Below are 23,463 nucleotides of genomic sequence, written 5' to 3'. Positions count from 1 at the left end.
GGAAGAAAATATAGTTGTTTTTCAACAACCTATGTTTATAAAGAATGCAGAATATTTTAACCGGTTGTACCGTAAGTTGTATGATGAGAAACGTTTGGAATATCTTATAGAGAATGTTAGGAAAGAACTAATAAGAGATAAAAATGTTTTTTGTGTGAAATATAGAATACCAGATGGTGTATCGAAACAAGTTTTTTCAGCATCAAGGGTTGAAGATTTGTCCCTTAAGGTTCTGAGTTGGGTTGGGGTTCATGCTTTTGATAATGGTTACAAGTATTTTACTTGATGTTATTACTGTTGTTAATACAGTTATAATTTAATTTTTATTTTTTTGGTATCCATTCAGGTTCTGAAACATTTCTTTCTTTGTAAGTATTGTTGTATTTTTGTAATTTTTTTTTCTGACATTAAACGTACCAAAACCTGATGATGATTTAAGTTGGAGTCCACGTCTTGTCTCCCTTTGGGGAGAAGAGGACTGTGGAGTGGACTTTAATTTTAACCTGAATAGGTTTTAAAAAAAAAAAAAAAAAAATCTGTTCTTATCAGTTTAATATCTGATACGTCCCCTATCTGGGGACCATATATTAAATGGATTTTTAGAACAGGGAGATGGAAAAAGAGCTTGCTCTGTCCACTCCACGCATTGACCTGGTATTGCAGTATCTCCAGGACCGGTGCACCCCTTCTTTAATGCAGTTTCTAAAATCAGAAAGAATTGAATTCAATGTTTTTTGTTCATTTTGCTTGTTTGTCGGATTTTGGGATGGACTCTTTGGCTTTGCTTTTCTTCTCCTCATTGGATTTTTCATGTTCAAAGTTGCAGAAGCCAGATTACAAGCTCATTTTGGTTCAACTTCAGCAACTGTGCATTGCATTGCCATGTAATGTGATGCAATGCTATCTTTCTAGCTCTCCCTTTTTACTTCCTTTTGGATAAACAGACATATTAGGCAAGCATTTTGGAGCTTTCACCTAAATAACTACAGGTGGTGAGATAAGCTGCACAATATAATTGACCTTTCAGTATATTGTTGCACACACACCATCTATTTAGCAAATGCCCTTGTTATCAACAGCAGCCTTTTAAACTCACCTGAGCTAACAGGTATGTGCGCTGGTTACTCTGCTGCGCTTAAAATTTCTTTTTTGGTTTGCTACAATGCCTTTTCTGAAACGTTGTCTCCTTCTGCTGGAACACTGACTTCTTTCATTTAATGCCAGCAGACTATAAAAGAGAACCCAACCCAAAAAGTTTGGTTGATTAGTCTGTGGCATTCTGTTAAACTGTTGCTTATGGCGGTCTCTGTGAGCTTCTCAGCGACATTCAGCCAGCCAGGTATCCTGCCTGCAGTAGATGGAATGTGGCAATGGAACGCTGGCTGCGCGTGTCATAATAGGCTCTGAGCCTTTATATACCTGTGCACAGCAGCAGCCACCTTCAGTCTGCTGCTGGACAGCCAGCAGCAGCAGCAGCAGCAGGAGAGGTATGTAATCAGGAGCCCTCCTGCTAAGGGTAGACAGCTGCTCGTTCCACCCCACCCCCCGCCTTAATTGGTTCTCCTCCCTTCCAACGGTGTTGAGGCGGGTGGGAACAGCAGGGGGTGAAGGTGCTGTGTTTAAAGAGGTGGAGTTATGCAGATCTAAAACGCGTGGATTGCAGCAGCAGCAAGCCGAAAAGTGCAGGCATGTAAGGGATCTAGAGGTTGACAACATGTCTTCTTAACGGGAGTCCAGGAGCTCATCTCCACAAATGGACTTTTCAGGATCCTTGGGTGGCTCCGTAGTTTGAAACCAATTCTGGTTATCGCTTCTCGGCCTTTTGGCTAAGATCAAGTGTAGTATCTGTTCTTATCAGTTTAATATCTGATACGTCCCCTATCTGGGGACCATATATTAAATGGATTTTTAGAACAGGGAGATGGAAAAAGAGCTTGCTCTGTCCACTCCACGCATTGACCTGGTATTGCAGTATCTCCAGGACCGGTGCACCCCTTCTTTAATGCAGTTTCTAAAATCAGAAAGAATTGAATTCAATGTTTTTTGTTCATTTTGCTTGTTTGTCGGATTTTGGGATGGACTCTTTGGCTTTGCTTTTCTTCTCCTCATTGGATTTTTCATGTTCAAAGTTGCAGAAGCCAGATTACAAGCTCATTTTGGTTCAACTTCAGCAACTGTGCATTGCATTGCCATGTAATGTGATGCAATGCTATATTTCTAGCTCTCCCTTTTTACTTCCTTTTGGATAAACAGACATATTAGGCAAGCATTTTGGAGCTTTCACCTAAATAACTACAGGTGGTGAGATAAGCTGCACAATATAATTGACCTTTCAGTATATTGTTGCACACACACCATCTATTTAGCAAATGCCCTTGTTATCAACAGCAGCCTTTTAAACTCACCTGAGCTAACAGGTATGTGCGCTGGTTACTCTGCTGCGCTTAAAATTTCTTTTTTGGTTTGCTACAATGCCTTTTCTGAAACGTTGTCTCCTTCTGCTGGAACACTGACTTCTTTCATTTAATGCCTGCAGACTATAAAAGAGAACCCAACCCAAAAAGTTTGGTTGATTAGTCTGTGGCATTCTGTTAAACTGTTGCTTATGGCGGTCTCTGTGAGCTTCTCAGCGACATTCAGCCAGCCAGGTATCCTGCCTGCAGTAGATGGAATGTGGCAATGGAACGCTGGCTGCGCGTGTCATAATAGGCTCTGAGCCTTTATATACCTGTGCACAGCAGCAGCCACCTTCAGTCTGCTGCTGGACAGCCAGCAGCAGCAGCAGCAGGAGAGGTATGTAATCAGGAGCCCTCCTGCTAAGGGTAGACAGCTGCTCGTTCCACCCCACCCCCCGCCTTAATTGGTTCTCCTCCCTTCCAACGGTGTTGAGGCGGGTGGGAACAGCAGGGGGTGAAGGTGCTGTGTTTAAAGAGGTGGAGTTATGCAGATCTAAAACGCGTGGATTGCAGCAGCAGCAAGCCGAAAAGTGCAGGCATGTAAGGGATCTAGAGGTTGACAACATGTCTTCTTAACGGGAGTCCAGGAGCTCATCTCCACAAATGGACTTTTCAGGATCCTTGGGTGGCTCCGTAGTTTGAAACCAATTCTGGTTATCGCTTCTTGGCCTTTTGGCTAAGATCAAGTGCAGTGATCTAGCGGCTGCTGCCTTGGTCTTGGCTGAGAGGTGCTCGGGGTACCCGGCTCCTTGGCCTGGGGGGATCGCTCTGTTTTTCAGCAGGGCTTCACCTCCCTGCTGCTATTAGGGAGTCGGATTAGTCCCCGGGCAACGGGAGGCGATCATCTACCTGGCACTTCGGTGTTGAAGGTTTCTATTGAGAAGAGGAGAACCTGTTTGTGAAGAAGATGTCTGCAGCATCACATGAAGGAGAGGAAGATAATGTGCCTGAATTCGCTAAGGTGCAGAATTCTATTCGTTTGGTTGTTCAGGAGAACTTTCGAGATCAAAAGGATTTTAGGTATGTGATGAGTCAAGTTCTTGTGGATCTTTTTGGTTTGAAGACAGAAGAAGTGTTGGCGATAATGGACTACCCCAGGAGGGGTGTTTATGATATAGTTTTTGTTGACAAAGTTTTTTTTGAAGGATATCTAAGGAAAATGACTGCAAGCCAGGATAAAAGAATGGAGGGGATAAGTGTAATGCCACACTTCCCCGTTAGAGATAAATGGATCATTGTTAAAATGTACTCTCCATTGGTGGACGAAGAGGATGTTCTTACATTTTTGGAGTTTTTTTGTTTGTCAGTAACACCAAAAGGGAAGATTTATAATGAATTTGGTTTTTGGACTTCGAAGTGGAAATTTTTGGTCCGTTTCAAAGAAGATGAGCAGGGGACTGTGTTGCTTCCCCCAGCTAGGTTTAAGTTGGGTAATATAAATGGTGATATTTTTTTCAGTGGTATACCCACTTTTTGTCGAGTTTGTCGTCAATACGGGCATGGAAAGGAAAATTGTTCGGGTGGTGTATGTGGTTTTTGCAAAAAAGGTGATCATGAGTCAAAGGATTGTAAAGATCGGAGGAAGTGCAACTTGTGTCAGGAAGATACGCATGTTTTTAAGAATTGCCCAAAGAGGAAAAGAAATAAAGAGAAGGAGGTAGTGGTTAAAAAGGTTTTGGTAGAGAGAAAGGAGGAAAGTGTAGAAAAGGTGTTGGTGGTAAAGGGAAAAGAAAGCAAACCTGTAGGAGTGCAGAGGGAGATGGAGAAAACAAGAGTAGATTGGGGGGATAGGGTAGAGAGTGAAATGGGAGGTGTAAGTCAGGGAACTGGCCGTGGTAAGGTTAAAAAGCAAGAAAAGAGAAAGGAACAGGAAGTGGAGGTGGCAATGGAAGAAAATATAGTTGTTTTTCAACAACCTATGTTTATAAAGAATGCAGAATATTTTAACCGGTTGTACCGTAAGTTGTATGATGAGAAACGTTTGGAATATCTTATAGAGAATGTTAGGAAAGAACTAATAAGAGATAAAAATGTTTTTTGTGTGAAATATAGAATACCAGATGGTGTATCGAAACAAGTTTTTTCAGCATCAAGGGTTGAAGATTTGTCCCTTAAGGTTCTGAGTTGGGTTGGGGTTCATGCTTTTGATAATGGTTACAAGTATTTTACTTGATGTTATTACTGTTGTTAATACAGTTATAATTTAATTTTTATTTTTTTGGTATCCATTCAGGTTCTGAAACATTTCTTTCTTTGTAAGTATTGTTGTATTTTTGTAATTTTTTTTTCTGACATTAAAAGTACCAAAACCTGATGATGATTTAAGTTGGAGTCCACGTCTTGTCTCCCTTTGGGGAGAAGAGGACTGTGGAGTGGACTTTAATTTTAACCTGAATAGGTTTTAAAAAAAAAAAAAAAAAAATCTGTTCTTATCAGTTTAATATCTGATACGTCCCCTATCTGGGGACCATATATTAAATGGATTTTTAGAACAGGGAGATGGAAAAAGAGCTTGCTCTGTCCACTCCACGCATTGACCTGGTATTGCAGTATCTCCAGGACCGGTGCACCCCTTCTTTAATGCAGTTTCTAAAATCAGAAAGAATTGAATTCAATGTTTTTTGTTCATTTTGCTTGTTTGTCGGATTTTGGGATGGACTCTTTGGCTTTGCTTTTCTTCTCCTCATTGGATTTTTCATGTTCAAAGTTGCAGAAGCCAGATTACAAGCTCATTTTGGTTCAACTTCAGCAACTGTGCATTGCATTGCCATGTAATGTGATGCAATGCTATCTTTCTAGCTCTCCCTTTTTACTTCCTTTTGGATAAACAGACATATTAGGCAAGCATTTTGGAGCTTTCACCTAAATAACTACAGGTGGTGAGATAAGCTGCACAATATAATTGACCTTTCAGTATATTGTTGCACACACACCATCTATTTAGCAAATGCCCTTGTTATCAACAGCAGCCTTTTAAACTCACCTGAGCTAACAGGTATGTGCGCTGGTTACTCTGCTGCGCTTAAAATTTCTTTTTTGGTTTGCTACAATGCCTTTTCTGAAACGTTGTCTCCTTCTGCTGGAACACTGACTTCTTTCATTTAATGCCTGCAGACTATAAAAGAGAACCCAACCCAAAAAGTTTGGTTGATTAGTCTGTGGCATTCTGTTAAACTGTTGCTTATGGCGGTCTCTGTGAGCTTCTCAGCGACATTCAGCCAGCCAGGTATCCTGCCTGCAGTAGATGGAATGTGGCAATGGAACGCTGGCTGCGCGTGTCATAATAGGCTCTGAGCCTTTATATACCTGTGCACAGCAGCAGCCACCTTCAGTCTGCTGCTGGACAGCCAGCAGCAGCAGCAGCAGGAGAGGTATGTAATCAGGAGCCCTCCTGCTAAGGGTAGACAGCTGCTCGTTCCACCCCACCCCCCGCCTTAATTGGTTCTCCTCCCTTCCAACGGTGTTGAGGCGGGTGGGAACAGCAGGGGGTGAAGGTGCTGTGTTTAAAGAGGTGGAGTTATGCAGATCTAAAACGCGTGGATTGCAGCAGCAGCAAGCCGAAAAGTGCAGGCATGTAAGGGATCTAGAGGTTGACAACATGTCTTCTTAACGGGAGTCCAGGAGCTCATCTCCACAAATGGACTTTTCAGGATCCTTGGGTGGCTCCGTAGTTTGAAACCAATTCTGGTTATCGCTTCTCGGCCTTTTGGCTAAGATCAAGTGTAGTATCTGTTCTTATCAGTTTAATATCTGATACGTCCCCTATCTGGGGACCATATATTAAATGGATTTTTAGAACAGGGAGATGGAAAAAGAGCTTGCTCTGTCCACTCCACGCATTGACCTGGTATTGCAGTATCTCCAGGACCGGTGCACCCCTTCTTTAATGCAGTTTCTAAAATCAGAAAGAATTGAATTCAATGTTTTTTGTTCATTTTGCTTGTTTGTCGGATTTTGGGATGGACTCTTTGGCTTTGCTTTTCTTCTCCTCATTGGATTTTTCATGTTCAAAGTTGCAGAAGCCAGATTACAAGCTCATTTTGGTTCAACTTCAGCAACTGTGCATTGCATTGCCATGTAATGTGATGCAATGCTATCTTTCTAGCTCTCCCTTTTTACTTCCTTTTGGATAAACAGACATATTAGGCAAGCATTTTGGAGCTTTCACCTAAATAACTACAGGTGGTGAGATAAGCTGCACAATATAATTGACCTTTCAGTATATTGTTGCACACACACCATCTATTTAGCAAATGCCCTTGTTATCAACAGCAGCCTTTTAAACTCACCTGAGCTAACAGGTATGTGCGCTGGTTACTCTGCTGCGCTTAAAATTTCTTTTTTGGTTTGCTACAATGCCTTTTCTGAAACGTTGTCTCCTTCTGCTGGAACACTGACTTCTTTCATTTAATGCCTGCAGACTATAAAAGAGAACCCAACCCAAAAAGTTTGGTTGATTAGTCTGTGGCATTCTGTTAAACTGTTGCTTATGGCGGTCTCTGTGAGCTTCTCAGCGACATTCAGCCAGCCAGGTATCCTGCCTGCAGTAGATGGAATGTGGCAATGGAACGCTGGCTGCGCGTGTCATAATAGGCTCTGAGCCTTTATATACCTGTGCACAGCAGCAGCCACCTTCAGTCTGCTGCTGGACAGCCAGCAGCAGCAGCAGCAGCAGGAGAGGTATGTAATCAGGAGCCCTCCTGCTAAGGGTAGACAGCTGCTCGTTCCACCCCACCCCCCGCCTTAATTGGTTCTCCTCCCTTCCAACGGTGTTGAGGCGGGTGGGAACAGCAGGGGGTGAAGGTGCTGTGTTTAAAGAGGTGGAGTTATGCAGATCTAAAACGCGTGGATTGCAGCAGCAGCAAGCCGAAAAGTGCAGGCATGTAAGGGATCTAGAGGTTGACAACATGTCTTCTTAACGGGAGTCCAGGAGCTCATCTCCACAAATGGACTTTTCAGGATCCTTGGGTGGCTCCGTAGTTTGAAACCAATTCTGGTTATCGCTTCTCGGCCTTTTGGCTAAGATCAAGTGTAGTATCTGTTCTTATCAGTTTAATATCTGATACGTCCCCTATCTGGGGACCATATATTAAATGGATTTTTAGAACAGGGAGATGGAAAAAGAGCTTGCTCTGTCCACTCCACGCATTGACCTGGTATTGCAGTATCTCCAGGACCGGTGCACCCCTTCTTTAATGCAGTTTCTAAAATCAGAAAGAATTGAATTCAATGTTTTTTGTTCATTTTGCTTGTTTGTCGGATTTTGGGATGGACTCTTTGGCTTTGCTTTTCTTCTCCTCATTGGATTTTTCATGTTCAAAGTTGCAGAAGCCAGATTACAAGCTCATTTTGGTTCAACTTCAGCAACTGTGCATTGCATTGCCATGTAATGTGATGCAATGCTATCTTTCTAGCTCTCCCTTTTTACTTCCTTTTGGATAAACAGACATATTAGGCAAGCATTTTGGAGCTTTCACCTAAATAACTACAGGTGGTGAGATAAGCTGCACAATATAATTGACCTTTCAGTATATTGTTGCACACACACCATCTATTTAGCAAATGCCCTTGTTATCAACAGCAGCCTTTTAAACTCACCTGAGCTAACAGGTATGTGCGCTGGTTACTCTGCTGCGCTTAAAATTTCTTTTTTGGTTTGCTACAATGCCTTTTCTGAAACGTTGTCTCCTTCTGCTGGAACACTGACTTCTTTCATTTAATGCCTGCAGACTATAAAAGAGAACCCAACCCAAAAAGTTTGGTTGATTAGTCTGTGGCATTCTGTTAAACTGTAGCTTATGGCGGTCTCTGTGAGCTTCTCAGCGACATTCAGCCAGCCAGGTATCCTGCCTGCAGTAGATGGAATGTGGCAATGGAACGCTGGCTGCGCGTGTCATAATAGGCTCTGAGCCTTTATATACCTGTGCACAGCAGCAGCCACCTTCAGTCTGCTGCTGGACAGCCAGCAGCAGCAGCAGCAGGAGAGGTATGTAATCAGGAGCCCTCCTGCTAAGGGTAGACAGCTGCTCGTTCCACCCCACCCCCCGCCTTAATTGGTTCTCCTCCCTTCCAACGGTGTTGAGGCGGGTGGGAACAGCAGGGGGTGAAGGTGCTGTGTTTAAAGAGGTGGAGTTATGCAGATCTAAAACGCGTGGATTGCAGCAGCAGCAAGCCGAAAAGTGCAGGCATGTAAGGGATCTAGAGGTTGACAACATGTCTTCTTAACGGGAGTCCAGGAGCTCATCTCCACAAATGGACTTTTCAGGATCCTTGGGTGGCTCCGTAGTTTGAAACCAATTCTGGTTATCGCTTCTCGGCCTTTTGGCTAAGATCAAGTGTAGTATCTGTTCTTATCAGTTTAATATCTGATACGTCCCCTATCTGGGGACCATATATTAAATGGATTTTTAGAACAGGGAGATGGAAAAAGAGCTTGCTCTGTCCACTCCACGCATTGACCTGGTATTGCAGTATCTCCAGGACCGGTGCACCCCTTCTTTAATGCAGTTTCTAAAATCAGAAAGAATTGAATTCAATGTTTTTTGTTCATTTTGCTTGTTTGTCGGATTTTGGGATGGACTCTTTGGCTTTGCTTTTCTTCTCCTCATTGGATTTTTCATGTTCAAAGTTGCAGAAGCCAGATTACAAGCTCATTTTGGTTCAACTTCAGCAACTGTGCATTGCATTGCCATGTAATGTGATGCAATGCTATCTTTCTAGCTCTCCCTTTTTACTTCCTTTTGGATAAACAGACATATTAGGCAAGCATTTTGGAGCTTTCACCTAAATAACTACAGGTGGTGAGATAAGCTGCACAATATAATTGACCTTTCAGTATATTGTTGCACACACACCATCTATTTAGCAAATGCCCTTGTTATCAACAGCAGCCTTTTAAACTCACCTGAGCTAACAGGTATGTGCGCTGGTTACTCTGCTGCGCTTAAAATTTCTTTTTTGGTTTGCTACAATGCCTTTTCTGAAACGTTGTCTCCTTCTGCTGGAACACTGACTTCTTTCATTTAATGCCTGCAGACTATAAAAGAGAACCCAACCCAAAAAGTTTGGTTGATTAGTCTGTGGCATTCTGTTAAACTGTTGCTTATGGCGGTCTCTGTGAGCTTCTCAGCGACATTCAGCCAGCCAGGTATCCTGCCTGCAGTAGATGGAATGTGGCAATGGAACGCTGGCTGCGCGTGTCATAATAGGCTCTGAGCCTTTATATACCTGTGCACAGCAGCAGCCACCTTCAGTCTGCTGCTGGACAGCCAGCAGCAGCAGCAGCAGGAGAGGTATGTAATCAGGAGCCCTCCTGCTAAGGGTAGACAGCTGCTCGTTCCACCCCACCCCCCGCCTTAATTGGTTCTCCTCCCTTCCAACGGTGTTGAGGCGGGTGGGAACAGCAGGGGGTGAAGGTGCTGTGTTTAAAGAGGTGGAGTTATGCAGATCTAAAACGCGTGGATTGCAGCAGCAGCAAGCCGAAAAGTGCAGGCATGTAAGGGATCTAGAGGTTGACAACATGTCTTCTTAACGGGAGTCCAGGAGCTCATCTCCACAAATGGACTTTTCAGGATCCTTGGGTGGCTCCGTAGTTTGAAACCAATTCTGGTTATCGCTTCTCGGCCTTTTGGCTAAGATCAAGTGTAGTATCTGTTCTTATCAGTTTAATATCTGATACGTCCCCTATCTGGGGACCATATATTAAATGGATTTTTAGAACAGGGAGATGGAAAAAGAGCTTGCTCTGTCCACTCCACGCATTGACCTGCTATTGCAGTATCTCCAGGACCGGTGCACCCCTTCTTTAATGCAGTTTCTAAAATCAGAAAGAATTGAATTCAATGTTTTTTGTTCATTTTGCTTGTTTGTCGGATTTTGGGATGGACTCTTTGGCTTTGCTTTTCTTCTCCTCATTGGATTTTTCATGTTCAAAGTTGCAGAAGCCAGATTACAAGCTCATTTTGGTTCAACTTCAGCAACTGTGCATTGCATTGCCATGTAATGTGATGCAATGCTATCTTTCTAGCTCTCCCTTTTTACTTCCTTTTGGATAAACAGACATATTAGGCAAGCATTTTGGAGCTTTCACCTAAATAACTACAGGTGGTGAGATAAGCTGCACAATATAATTGACCTTTCAGTATATTGTTGCACACACACCATCTATTTAGCAAATGCCCTTGTTATCAACAGCAGCCTTTTAAACTCACCTGAGCTAACAGGTATGTGCGCTGGTTACTCTGCTGCGCTTAAAATTTCTTTTTTGGTTTGCTACAATGCCTTTTCTGAAACGTTGTCTCCTTCTGCTGGAACACTGACTTCTTTCATTTAATGCCTGCAGACTATAAAAGAGAACCCAACCCAAAAAGTTTGGTTGATTAGTCTGTGGCATTCTGTTAAACTGTTGCTTATGGCGGTCTCTGTGAGCTTCTCAGCGACATTCAGCCAGCCAGGTATCCTGCCTGCAGTAGATGGAATGTGGCAATGGAACGCTGGCTGCGCGTGTCATAATAGGCTCTGAGCCTTTATATACCTGTGCACAGCAGCAGCCACCTTCAGTCTGCTGCTGGACAGCCAGCAGCAGCAGCAGCAGGAGAGGTATGTAATCAGGAGCCCTCCTGCTAAGGGTAGACAGCTGCTCGTTCCACCCCACCCCCCGCCTTAATTGGTTCTCCTCCCTTCCAACGGTGTTGAGGCGGGTGGGAACAGCAGGGGGTGAAGGTGCTGTGTTTAAAGAGGTGGAGTTATGCAGATCTAAAACGCGTGGATTGCAGCAGCAGCAAGCCGAAAAGTGCAGGCATGTAAGGGATCTAGAGGTTGACAACATGTCTTCTTAACGGGAGTCCAGGAGCTCATCTCCACAAATGGACTTTTCAGGATCCTTGGGTGGCTCCGTAGTTTGAAACCAATTCTGGTTATCGCTTCTCGGCCTTTTGGCTAAGATCAAGTGTAGTATCTGTTCTTATCAGTTTAATATCTGATACGTCCCCTATCTGGGGACCATATATTAAATGGATTTTTAGAACAGGGAGATGGAAAAAGAGCTTGCTCTGTCCACTCCACGCATTGACCTGGTATTGCAGTATCTCCAGGACCGGTGCACCCCTTCTTTAATGCAGTTTCTAAAATCAGAAAGAATTGAATTCAATGTTTTTTGTTCATTTTGCTTGTTTGTCGGATTTTGGGATGGACTCTTTGGCTTTGCTTTTCTTCTCCTCATTGGATTTTTCATGTTCAAAGTTGCAGAAGCCAGATTACAAGCTCATTTTGGTTCAACTTCAGCAACTGTGCATTGCATTGCCATGTAATGTGATGCAATGCTATCTTTCTAGCTCTCCCTTTTTACTTCCTTTTGGATAAACAGACATATTAGGCAAGCATTTTGGAGCTTTCACCTAAATAACTACAGGTGGTGAGATAAGCTGCACAATATAATTGACCTTTCAGTATATTGTTGCACACACACCATCTATTTAGCAAATGCCCTTGTTATCAACAGCAGCCTTTTAAACTCACCTGAGCTAACAGGTATGTGCGCTGGTTACTCTGCTGCGCTTAAAATTTCTTTTTTGGTTTGCTACAATGCCTTTTCTGAAACGTTGTCTCCTTCTGCTGGAACACTGACATCTTTCATTTAATGCCTGCAGACTATAAAAGAGAACCCAACCCAAAAAGTTTGGTTGATTAGTCTGTGGCATTCTGTTAAACTGTTGCTTATGGCGGTCTCTGTGAGCTTCTCAGCGACATTCAGCCAGCCAGGTATCCTGCCTGCAGTAGATGGAATGTGGCAATGGAACGCTGGCTGCGCGTGTCATAATAGGCTCTGAGCCTTTATATACCTGTGCACAGCAGCAGCCACCTTCAGTCTGCTGCTGGACAGCCAGCAGCAGCAGCAGCAGGAGAGGTATGTAATCAGGAGCCCTCCTGCTAAGGGTAGACAGCTGCTCGTTCCACCCCACCCCCCGCCTTAATTGGTTCTCCTCCCTTCCAACGGTGTTGAGGCGGGTGGGAACAGCAGGGGGTGAAGGTGCTGTGTTTAAAGAGGTGGAGTTATGCAGATCTAAAACGCGTGGATTGCAGCAGCAGCAAGCCGAAAAGTGCAGGCATGTAAGGGATCTAGAGGTTGACAACATGTCTTCTTAACGGGAGTCCAGGAGCTCATCTCCACAAATGGACTTTTCAGGATCCTTGGGTGGCTCCGTAGTTTGAAACCAATTCTGGTTATCGCTTCTCGGCCTTTTGGCTAAGATCAAGTGTAGTATCTGTTCTTATCAGTTTAATATCTGATACGTCCCCTATCTGGGGACCATATATTAAATGGATTTTTAGAACAGGGAGATGGAAAAAGAGCTTGCTCTGTCCACTCCACGCATTGACCTGGTATTGCAGTATCTCCAGGACCGGTGCACCCCTTCTTTAATGCAGTTTCTAAAATCAGAAAGAATTGAATTCAATGTTTTTTGTTCATTTTGCTTGTTTGTCGGATTTTGGGATGGACTCTTTGGCTTTGCTTTTCTTCTCCTCATTGGATTTTTCATGTTCAAAGTTGCAGAAGCCAGATTACAAGCTCATTTTGGTTCAACTTCAGCAACTGTGCATTGCATTGCCATGTAATGTGATGCAATGCTATCTTTCTAGCTCTCCCTTTTTACTTCCTTTTGGATAAACAGACATATTAGGCAAGCATTTTGGAGCTTTCACCTAAATAACTACAGGTGGTGAGATAAGCTGCACAATATAATTGACCTTTCAGTATATTGTTGCACACACACCATCTATTTAGCAAATGCCCTTGTTATCAACAGCAGCCTTTTAAACTCACCTGAGCTAACAGGTATGTGCGCTGGTTACTCTGCTGCGCTTAAAATTTCTTTTTTGGTTTGCTACAATGCCTTTTCTGAAACGTTGTCTCCTTCTGCTGGAACACTGACTTCTTTCATTTAATGCCTGCAGACTATAAAAGAGAACCCAACCCAAAAAGTTTGGTTGATTAGTCTGTGGCATTCTGTTAAACTGTTGCTTATGGCGGTCTCTGTGAGCTTCTCAGCGACATTCAGCCAGCCAGGTATCCTGCCTGCAGTAGATGGAATGTGGCAATGGAACGCTGGCTGCGCGTGTCATAATAGGCTCTGAGCCTTTATATACCTGTGCACAGCAGCAGCCACCTTCAGTCTGCTGCTGGACAGCCAGCAGCAGCAGCAGCAGGAGAGGTATGTAATCAGGAGCCCTCCTGCTAAGGGTAGACAGCTGCTCGTTCCACCCCACCCCCCGCCTTAATTGGTTCTCCTCCCTTCCAACGGTGTTGAGGCGGGTGGGAACAGCAGGGGGTGAAGGTGCTGTGTTTAAAGAGGTGGAGTTATGCAGATCTAAAACGCGTGGATTGCAGCAGCAGCAAGCCGAAAAGTGCAGGCATGTAAGGGATCTAGAGGTTGACAACATGTCTTCTTAACGGGAGTCCAGGAGCTCATCTCCACAAATGGACTTTTCAGGATCCTTGGGTGGCTCCGTAGTTTGAAACCAATTCTGGTTATCGCTTCTCGGCCTTTTGGCTAAGATCAAGTGTAGTATCTGTTCTTATCAGTTTAATATCTGATACGTCCCCTATCTGGGGACCATATATTAAATGGATTTTTAGAACAGGGAGATGGAAAAAGAGCTTGCTCTGTCCACTCCACGCATTGACCTGGTATTGCAGTATCTCCAGGACCGGTGCACCCCTTCTTTAATGCAGTTTCTAAAATCAGAAAGAATTGAATTCAATGTTTTTTGTTCATTTTGCTTGTTTGTCGGATTTTGGGATGGACTCTTTGGCTTTGCTTTTCTTCTCCTCATTGGATTTTTCATGTTCAAAGTTGCAGAAGCCAGATTACAAGCTCATTTTGGTTCAACTTCAGCAACTGTGCATTGCATTGCCATGTAATGTGATGCAATGCTATCTTTCTAGCTCTCCCTTTTTACTTCCTTTTGGATAAACAGACATATTAGGCAAGCATTTTGGAGCTTTCACCTAAATAACTACAGGTGGTGAGATAAGCTGCACAATATAATTGACCTTTCAGTATATTGTTGCACACACACCATCTATTTAGCAAATGCCCTTGTTATCAACAGCAGCCTTTTAAACTCACCTGAGCTAACAGGTATGTGCGCTGGTTACTCTGCTGCGCTTAAAATTTCTTTTTTGGTTTGCTACAATGCCTTTTCTGAAACGTTGTCTCCTTCTGCTGGAACACTGACATCTTTCATTTAATGCCTGCAGACTATAAAAGAGAACCCAACCCAAAAAGTTTGGTTGATTAGTCTGTGGCATTCTGTTAAACTGTTGCTTATGGCGGTCTCTGTGAGCTTCTCAGCGACATTCAGCCAGCCAGGTATCCTGCCTGCAGTAGATGGAATGTGGCAATGGAACGCTGGCTGCGCGTGTCATAATAGGCTCTGAGCCTTTATATACCTGTGCACAGCAGCAGCCACCTTCAGTCTGCTGCTGGACAGCCAGCAGCAGCAGCAGCAGGAGAGGTATGTAATCAGGAGCCCTCCTGCTAAGGGTAGACAGCTGCTCGTTCCACCCCACCCCCCGCCTTAATTGGTTCTCCTCCCTTCCAACGGTGTTGAGGCGGGTGGGAACAGCAGGGGGTGAAGGTGCTGTGTTTAAAGAGGTGGAGTTATGCAGATCTAAAACGCGTGGATTGCAGCAGCAAGCCGAAAAGTGCAGGCATGTAAGGGATCTAGAGGTTGACAACATGTCTTCTTAACGGGAGTCCAGGAGCTCATCTCCACAAATGGACTTTTCAGGATCCTTGGGTGGCTCCGTAGTTTGAAACCAATTCTGGTTATCGCTTCTCGGCCTTTTGGCTAAGATCAAGTGTAGTATCTGTTCTTATCAGTTTAATATCTGATACGTCCCCTATCTGGGGACCATATATTAAATGGATTTTTAGAACAGGGAGATGGAAAAAGAGCTTGCTCTGTCCACTCCACGCATTGACCTGGTATTGCAGTATCTCCAGGACCGGTGCACCCCTTCTTTAATGCAGTTTCTAAAATCAGAAAGAATTGAATTCAATGTTTTTTGTTCATTTTGCTTGTTTGTCGGATTTTGGGATGGACTCTTTGGCTTTGCTTTTCTTCTCCTCATTGGATTTTTCATGTTCAAAGTTGCAGAAGCCAGATTACAAGCTCATTTTGGTTCAACTTCAGCAACTGTGCATTGCATTGCCATGTAATGTGATGCAATGCTATCTTTCTAGCTCTCCCTTTTTACTTCCTTTTGGATAAACAGACATATTAGGCAAGCATTTTGGAGCTTTCACCTAAATAACTACAGGTGGTGAGATAAGCTGCACAATATAATTGACCTTTCAGTATATTGTTGCACACACACCATCTATTTAGCAAATGCCCTTGTTATCAACAGCAGCCTTTTAAACTCACCTGAGCTAACAGGTATGTGCGCTGGTTACTCTGCTGCGCTTAAAATTTCTTTTTTGGTTTGCTACAATGCCTTTTCTGAAACGTTGTCTCCTTCTGCTGGAACACTGACATCTTTCATTTAATGCCTGCAGACTATAAAAGAGAACCCAACCCAAAAAGTTTGGTTGATTAGTCTGTGGCATTCTGTTAAACTGTTGCTTATGGCGGTCTCTGTGAGCTTCTCAGCGACATTCAGCCAGCCAGGTATCCTGCCTGCAGTAGATGGAATGTGGCAATGGAACGCTGGCTGCGCGTGTCATAATAGGCTCTGAGCCTTTATATACCTGTGCACAGCAGCAGCCACCTTCAGTCTGCTGCTGGACAGCCAGCAGCAGCAGCAGCAGGAGAGGTATGTAATCAGGAGCCCTCCTGCTAAGGGTAGACAGCTGCTCGTTCCACCCCACCCCCCGCCTTAATTGGTTCTCCTCCCTTCCAACGGTGTTGAGGCGGGTGGGAACAGCAGGGGGTGAAGGTGCTGTGTTTAAAGAGGTGGAGTTATGCAGATCTAAAACGCGTGGATTGCAGCAGCAGCAAGCCGAAAAGTGCAGGCATGTAAGGGATCTAGAGGTTGACAACATGTCTTCTTAACGGGAGTCCAGGAGCTCATCTCCACAAATGGACTTTTCAGGATCCTTGGGTGGCTCCGTAGTTTGAAACCAATTCTGGTTATCGCTTCTCGGCCTTTTGGCTAAGATCAAGTGTAGTATCTGTTCTTATCAGTTTAATATCTGATACGTCCCCTATCTGGGGACCATATATTAAATGGATTTTTAGAACAGGGAGATGGAAAAAGAGCTTGCTCTGTCCACTCCACGCATTGACCTGGTATTGCAGTATCTCCAGGACCGGTGCACCCCTTCTTTAATGCAGTTTCTAAAATCAGAAAGAATTGAATTCAATGTTTTTTGTTCATTTTGCTTGTTTGTCGGATTTTGGGATGGACTCTTTGGCTTTGCTTTTCTTCTCCTCATTGGATTTTTCATGTTCAAAGTTGCAGAAGCCAGATTACAAGCTCATTTTGGTTCAACTTCAGCAACTGTGCATTGCATTGCCATGTAATGTGATGCAATGCTATCTTTCTAGCTCTCCCTTTTTACTTCCTTTTGGATAAACAGACATATTAGGCAAGCATTTTGGAGCTTTCACCTAAATAACTACAGGTGGTGAGATAAGCTGCACAATATAATTGACCTTTCAGTATATTGTTGCACACACACCATCTATTTAGCAAATGCCCTTGTTATCAACAGCAGCCTTTTAAACTCACCTGAGCTAACAGGTATGTGCGCTGGTTACTCTGCTGCGCTTAAAATTTCTTTTTTGGTTTGCTACAATGCCTTTTCTGAAACGTTGTCTCCTTCTGCTGGAACACTGACTTCTTTCATTTAATGCCTGCAGACTATAAAAGAGAACCCAACCCAAAAAGTTTGGTTGATTAGTCTGTGGCATTCTGTTAAACTGTTGCTTATGGCGGTCTCTGTGAGCTTCTCAGCGACATTCAGCCAGCCAGGTATCCTGCCTGCAGTAGATGGAATGTGGCAATGGAACGCTGGCTGCGCGTGTCATAATAGGCTCTGAGCCTTTATATACCTGTGCACAGCAGCAGCCACCTTCAGTCTGCTGCTGGACAGCCAGCAGCAGCAGCAGCAGGAGAGGTATGTAATCAGGAGCCCTCCTGCTAAGGGTAGACAGCTGCTCGTTCCACCCCACCCCCCGCCTTAATTGGTTCTCCTCCCTTCCAACGGTGTTGAGGCGGGTGGGAACAGCAGGGGGTGAAGGTGCTGTGTTTAAAGAGGTGGAGTTATGCAGATCTAAAACGCGTGGATTGCAGCAGCAGCAAGCCGAAAAGTGCAGGCATGTAAGGGATCTAGAGGTTGACAACATGTCTTCTTAACGGGAGTCCAGGAGCTCATCTCCACAAATGGACTTTTCAGGATCCTTGGGTGGCTCCGTAGTTTGAAACCAATTCTGGTTATCGCTTCTCGGCCTTTTGGCACGATCTGTAGTGGGTTGTGACATTGGGCTGAAGGTTACTGTGGTGGCAGAACCGATTCTTGGCCTTTGGAGATATCCAGTGCTGCTTTTGGGAATCGGTGCTAAAGCTGCAGTGCCTTTTCTTTACGGAGGACGGTGTGTTGGAGGGAGGACGAACTTCGTGGAGGCTGCGATCCGTGTGTGATATTTTCCTTGGTATCTGGAAAAGAAGAGGAAAATCATGGAGACAAGGAGAAACCCTGGAGGAAGGAAGGAGAATCAAGCAAGCAACCCGAATGATTATTTCTCGGAGGAGCATCCGCTGAAGGACACCATCAGGTTCGTGGTTGCTCCTGACCACCGGCAGGTGAAAGATTCTCAATTTATTTTCAATGTTATTTGTAAGCTCTTGAAGATCGACAAGGAGCATCTTTTTTGCTTTCAATCTTTTTTTTCTCGAGGACTTTATGATGTTACGCTTAATAAAGCCTCGCAGTGTGAAAGTGCCTACGCTCTTTATGAAGTAAATAAAGAGAAGGTAGAGCTGGAGGGGGTGAAAGTAATCCCCTCTTTTCAGTTTTCAATGAAAGTACTGACGATTCATTTGTTTAGTCCATTTATTACAGACTCTGAGGTTGAAAGTTACCTATCAATGTATTGTGACAAAATCATCCCTAAGAGACGCGGGGAAACACAGTTTGGAGTGTGGAACGGGAAACGTGTGTATGTGGTATCATTTAGGAAGAACCCGAATGAGGAGGGGGGCGTGTCCAGACCTCCGCCGCAGGTTTATATCAACCATAGCCGCGGTTATTTATTCTTCCCAGGGATGCCACACTACTGCCGTGTGTGTAAAAAATATGGACATCTGGATGCAGAATGTAACAAGTGTTTTAGTTGCATGGGTACTCCTCACCAGATGGATGAGTGCCCTAAAAATAAGAAAAAGGATGTAGAGGAGATGGACACATCGCCTGAAGAACAGCAACAAGAAGCTAAAGACGATGTGGAAGCAGGCATTGCTGCTGAAGAGGAAAAAGGGGAAGAGGAGAAAGAAAGGAGTGAGAAGGAGGAGACAGAAAGAAAGAGAAAAGAGGAAGAGGAGGGACGGGCAATGAAGGAGAAGAAGAAGGAGGAACGGGTTAAAAAATCACAAGAAGAAGAGGAAAGGAAGTTGGAAGAAAGGAAGAGAAAGAAGGAAGAGGAAAAACAGAAGAGGATAGAGGACATAGAAAAAAGGGCCATGGAGATAAAGAAACAGATGGAAAGGAAAAAGAGAGAAGAGCAGAAGAAAGAAGATAAGAAGAAAGAAGATAAGAATGAAAAGAAGAAGATAGAAGAACAGAAGAAAGAAGATCAGAAGAGAGAAGAGAAGAGTCAAATGTTGCAAGAAATTTCTCCACTAAGTAAAGGGAGTAGTTGTGGAGGGGAAAGTGATATTCCAGAAGTAGTGGAGTCCACTCCTACTAATTCCCTGTCGCAGAGCTTACCTTGCGCGCAGGTACAAATGGACTGCACAGAAAAATCTCTAAAAAGAAGTGTGGATAGAAGTGATAATGAAGGAATACCATGTGGTGGGAAAGTAAAGGCATTAGAAGCAACAAGTCTGCTGGGGAGTGTGTCATCTTCGGATGTATCAGATCTGGAGGTAGACCCATCTTCTCCGGCAGTAGAGAATGAGGGCGGAGGGAAGAGCCCTGCACTAAATGTTAGAAGATGATCCGCTCAATGTCCCTGAATGTTCAGGGGTTTAACGACCTATATAAGAGAACTGCTTTATATGATTTTTTAAATAATGAAAATATTGATTTTATCTTTCTACAAGAATGTAATTTGACAAAAAAAATAAGCTATGAATATTTACAGGGTATATGGAAGGGTAACTTATGCTTTTCTGGTGGGAACGAGTCAAAAAGTGATGGTGTGGGGTTTTTATGCTCTAAAGATTGGGAGATTGTAAATTATGAAGAGATATACCCTGGGAGGATTTTAAGAATTGATGTGCAGAAAAATGGGAAGAAAGTGAGGTGTTTTAATGTGTATGCAAATGCAGAAAAAGCCTTGAGATTACATTTGTTTGAACTGTTGCAGCTGTTTTTACCTGGAGTAGATCCATTAGTTTTAGGTGGGGATTTTAATTGTCATTTAAAAAATGTAAAAGATGGGTCAGCTTCATGTCTTAGAAATATTTTAGCAGCTTTTAATCTTAAAGATACATGGGCATTAGATGGACAAAAAAAGGAGCATGAAGTCACTTGGGTGGGGAGAGGTGTTTCATCCAGAATAGATTATATTTTTATATCTCAAGCCCTAACATGCTCAGGTTTTAAAACGCATTCAACACCTTTTTCAGATCATAAAATAATAGAATGTAGTTTTAAAATAGAATCAGATGTGGATAAAAGACCGTCACACTGGAAATTGAATGTATCCCTACTACAAGACGAGGTGGTTATGGAAGGTTTTAAAAAGCTGTATGAAAAACTGAAGCTAAAAAAAACGTTTTTTAAATCTATTTTTAATTGGTGGGATTTTGTCAAGAAGGAGGTAAAAATATTTTTTATTAAAGAAGGAAAGAAGAAAGCTGCTGCAAAACGTATTTTTTATAATGATCTTAATGCTAAACTGCAATGTTTTTTTCACCTCGAAAATAACGGATGTGATCTGCAGGAGGCGATCCGAACAACAAAAGAAAAGATCCAAAACTGCCTGAAAGAAAAAGGTAAAGAAATTATTTTTAATTCCCGAGTAAAAGTTTTAGACGAGGATGAAAAATGCACAAAATTCTTTTTTAAAAAAATATGTGACAAGAAGGATTATATGAAGGTTTTGGAAGGAGAAACAAGTTTGGAGGGGAAGAAGATGAAAGCAAAAGAATTTTATGATGATTTATTTTCTGTTAAAAACACGGATGTGTCTCTAAAAAAACATTTTTTAGAAGGACTGGAAAAAAATTTTAATGCGGAAGATAAATCTTTTTTAATAGGGAATTTTACTAAAGAGGAAGTTTTTAATACAATTAATACGCTACAAAATAACAAAACGCCGGGAGCAGATGGACTACCTGTTGAATTTTACAAGTGTTTATGGGAGATCATGGGTGAGGATTTTTATGAAGTAATTTTAGAAGCAGAAGCATCTTTTAGTGTCCCAGAGTCGTGGTGGGAGGGTCTTATTGTTTTATTATTTAAGAAAGGAAATAAAGAACTGATTAAAAATTGGAGACCAATAACCCTTTTAAATACGGACTGTAAGGTATATGCAAAGTTACTAGCAAATAGATTAAAAAAGGTAATCGGCTCAGTAATAGAAGTGGATCAGACGTGTGCAGTGCCAAATCGGAGAATCAGCGACTCATTGATTTTAATCAGGGATGTTTTATGGGATGTTTTAGACAGAAAACAAAAGCTTGCTCTAATTACTTTGGATTTTGAAAAAGCGTACGATAGAGTTGCCCATGATTTTTTATTTGCAGTTTTAGAGAAAATGGGATGCCCGGATGTTTTTAGCAAACGTATTAAATCTCTTTACAAATCATGTTTTAGCAAAATATCTATTAATGGTTTTTTATCTGATAATGTAAAAATAAACTGTGGCGTTAAACAGGGGTGTCCCTTATCCCCTATTCTTTTTATTTGTGCAATTGAACCACTTTTAGCAGCTTTTAGGAGAGATAAGGTAATCAATGTTTTTTTTATTCCCGGGAGTTGCAATGAACAAGTTAAAGTGGTGGCATATATGGATGATGTGACGGTTTTAGTTAAAGACACTAGAAGCATGAACAGAGCCATAAGAACAGTGGATTGGTTTGGGGGCGCATCGGGTTTTAAAATTAACATGGAAAAATCTGGTATTTTAACTGTTGGTGATTTTATTGTAGATTCTGAGTGTAAATTAACAAGAATGAATGAAGTAAAAATTTTAGGTATTTATTTCTCAGAGTCAGGTGGTAATGTAAGAAATTGGGAGTCTCTGCTGGAAAGAGTTAAGAAAAAGATTACTTTCTGGCAGTTGAGAGATCTTACCCTGGAAGGAAAAATTTTAATTATTAGACAGGTTTTACTCCCAATGTTTTTATATGTCTCAACAGTTTTTATCCCCCAAAATAATATCATGAAGAGAGTTATTAAGGTATGTTTTAATTTTTTATGGAGATCCAAGATGGAAAGAGTAAAGAGAGAGGAGATATATAAATCAAAGAAAAAAGGTGGGAAAGGTTTTCCGGATATTAGGTCCTTTTTATATGCAAAGTATGTAGCGAACTGTGTATGCACTTTATTAGGACCAGGCTCTAAGCTAAAGTTGTTTTCTATATATAATTTAGGTTTCTATATTAGAAATTATAAATGGTTGGAGATGTCTCTAAATAGGCCTTATAGGTTTTTACCTCCAGGAAATTATATTGTTTTAGAAAAAATTTTAAGAGATTTTAAACTTAAGATGGTCGAAATAAATGTTCTTAAATGCCATAAAAAAATCCTAAAAATCCTGGAAGAGAGAATAGGTATCAGTCCTGTGGAACATTTTTCATTCAAAATTGTGGAAAGAATCTGGATGAATGTAAATTATAGTGTGTTATCTAATGAACACAGGGATTTACTCTGGTGTATAGTAAAAGACTGCCTGCCAACCCGTGAGTTCCAACACAGGCGTGGGTTGGTAAGATCTGAAGTGTGCCCAAGATCCAGGTGTGGGAATAGTGAAACACCCATGCACATCTTCTGGAATTGTAATTTTGCACAGACAATATGGAGGAAAGTGTGCAATATAGTGAGAGCTGTGAGTACTGTTAATTTTTTGGATTTTTACAGAGTATTTTATGGGATGGGGATAAGAGAGGAGGATTTTAAAATTGTATGGATTATTATTGCATGTGTGAAGGCGGCATTGTGGAAAGCAAGGAACATTTTAGTGTTTAAACATAAGGAAGTAACAGTCGACCAGTGTATTAAATTATGTCTAAGTTATTTGTACATGTATTTCTGGAGGGACAAAATGACGCTTGGCAAGGTGAAAGCAAATGAGAAATGGAAACAATGTAAATGGAATGAACTTACCTTGTAAGCTTTGATTTTTTGAAAACCTGTGGAAAAACAAAAAAACAAAAACAAAAACAAACAAAAAAAAATAGCCAAAACTATATAATTTTTTTTAAAAAAAAAAAAGAGGGAAAAAATAAATAAATATATATATATAAAAGAAAAAGAAAATAAAAGATTTGGAGAAGTATTAAAATTGGTAGAATGCACGATGATGGATTTGAGTCTTCTTATCTTTTTGTTGATTCCAAGACTTTGTAATCTGAGTCTAAAAAAAAAAAAAAAAAAATCTGTTCTTATCAGTTTAATATCTGATACGTCCCCTATCTGGGGACCATATATTAAATGGATTTTTAGAACAGGGAGATGGAAAAAGAGCTTGCTCTGTCCACTCCACGCATTGACCTGGTATTGCAGTATCTCCAGGACCGGTGCACCCCTTCTTTAATGCAGTTTCTAAAATCAGAAAGAATTGAATTCAATGTTTTTTGTTCATTTTGCTTGTTTGTCGGATTTTGGGATGG

General features: G+C 42.1%; 10 non-coding genes and 3 pseudogenes across 10 annotated transcripts; all 13 read left to right on the top strand.

The window, feature by feature from the left end:
- Nucleotides 1–507: 507 nt before the first annotated feature.
- On the top strand, nucleotides 508–688 carry LOC141211637 (U2 spliceosomal RNA; annotated as a pseudogene).
- A 1,118-nt stretch (nucleotides 689–1,806) lies between these two features.
- On the top strand, nucleotides 1,807–1,997 carry LOC141212104 (U2 spliceosomal RNA). The gene has a single exon (XR_012281921.1). It is a non-coding gene; the product is annotated as a U2 spliceosomal RNA (small nuclear RNA).
- Nucleotides 1,998–4,850: 2,853 nt separating this feature from the next.
- On the top strand, nucleotides 4,851–5,031 carry LOC141211636 (U2 spliceosomal RNA; annotated as a pseudogene).
- Nucleotides 5,032–6,146: 1,115 nt separating this feature from the next.
- Nucleotides 6,147–6,337, top strand: LOC141212103 (U2 spliceosomal RNA). Its single transcript, XR_012281920.1, has one exon. It is a non-coding gene; the product is annotated as a U2 spliceosomal RNA (small nuclear RNA).
- Nucleotides 6,338–7,455: 1,118 nt separating this feature from the next.
- On the top strand, nucleotides 7,456–7,646 carry LOC141212102 (U2 spliceosomal RNA). Its single transcript, XR_012281919.1, has one exon. It is a non-coding gene; the product is annotated as a U2 spliceosomal RNA (small nuclear RNA).
- Nucleotides 7,647–8,761: 1,115 nt separating this feature from the next.
- LOC141212101 (U2 spliceosomal RNA) lies at nucleotides 8,762–8,952 on the top strand. The gene has a single exon (XR_012281918.1). It is a non-coding gene; the product is annotated as a U2 spliceosomal RNA (small nuclear RNA).
- Nucleotides 8,953–10,067: 1,115 nt separating this feature from the next.
- Nucleotides 10,068–10,258, top strand: LOC141211548 (U2 spliceosomal RNA). Its single transcript, XR_012281519.1, has one exon. It is a non-coding gene; the product is annotated as a U2 spliceosomal RNA (small nuclear RNA).
- Nucleotides 10,259–11,373: 1,115 nt separating this feature from the next.
- Nucleotides 11,374–11,564, top strand: LOC141212100 (U2 spliceosomal RNA). Its single transcript, XR_012281917.1, has one exon. It is a non-coding gene; the product is annotated as a U2 spliceosomal RNA (small nuclear RNA).
- A 1,115-nt stretch (nucleotides 11,565–12,679) lies between these two features.
- LOC141212099 (U2 spliceosomal RNA) lies at nucleotides 12,680–12,870 on the top strand. The gene has a single exon (XR_012281916.1). It is a non-coding gene; the product is annotated as a U2 spliceosomal RNA (small nuclear RNA).
- A 1,115-nt stretch (nucleotides 12,871–13,985) lies between these two features.
- LOC141212098 (U2 spliceosomal RNA) lies at nucleotides 13,986–14,176 on the top strand. The gene has a single exon (XR_012281915.1). It is a non-coding gene; the product is annotated as a U2 spliceosomal RNA (small nuclear RNA).
- Nucleotides 14,177–15,288: 1,112 nt separating this feature from the next.
- Nucleotides 15,289–15,479, top strand: LOC141212096 (U2 spliceosomal RNA). Its single transcript, XR_012281913.1, has one exon. It is a non-coding gene; the product is annotated as a U2 spliceosomal RNA (small nuclear RNA).
- Nucleotides 15,480–16,594: 1,115 nt separating this feature from the next.
- Nucleotides 16,595–16,785, top strand: LOC141212095 (U2 spliceosomal RNA). Its single transcript, XR_012281912.1, has one exon. It is a non-coding gene; the product is annotated as a U2 spliceosomal RNA (small nuclear RNA).
- A 6,384-nt stretch (nucleotides 16,786–23,169) lies between these two features.
- Nucleotides 23,170–23,381, top strand: LOC141211651 (U2 spliceosomal RNA; annotated as a pseudogene).
- The last annotated feature ends 82 nt before the right edge of the window (nucleotides 23,382–23,463 follow it).

The sequence above is a fragment of the Phyllobates terribilis genome, unplaced genomic scaffold (assembly GCF_046119375.1).
Source record: "Phyllobates terribilis strain yellow unplaced genomic scaffold, ASM4611937v1 Scaffold_170__1_contigs__length_4071412, whole genome shotgun sequence".
In the NCBI taxonomy this organism is placed as follows: Eukaryota; Metazoa; Chordata; class Amphibia; order Anura; family Dendrobatidae; genus Phyllobates; species Phyllobates terribilis.
Note: the sequence above shows the minus strand (reverse complement) of the source record. Positions and strands in the feature narration are given on the sequence as shown.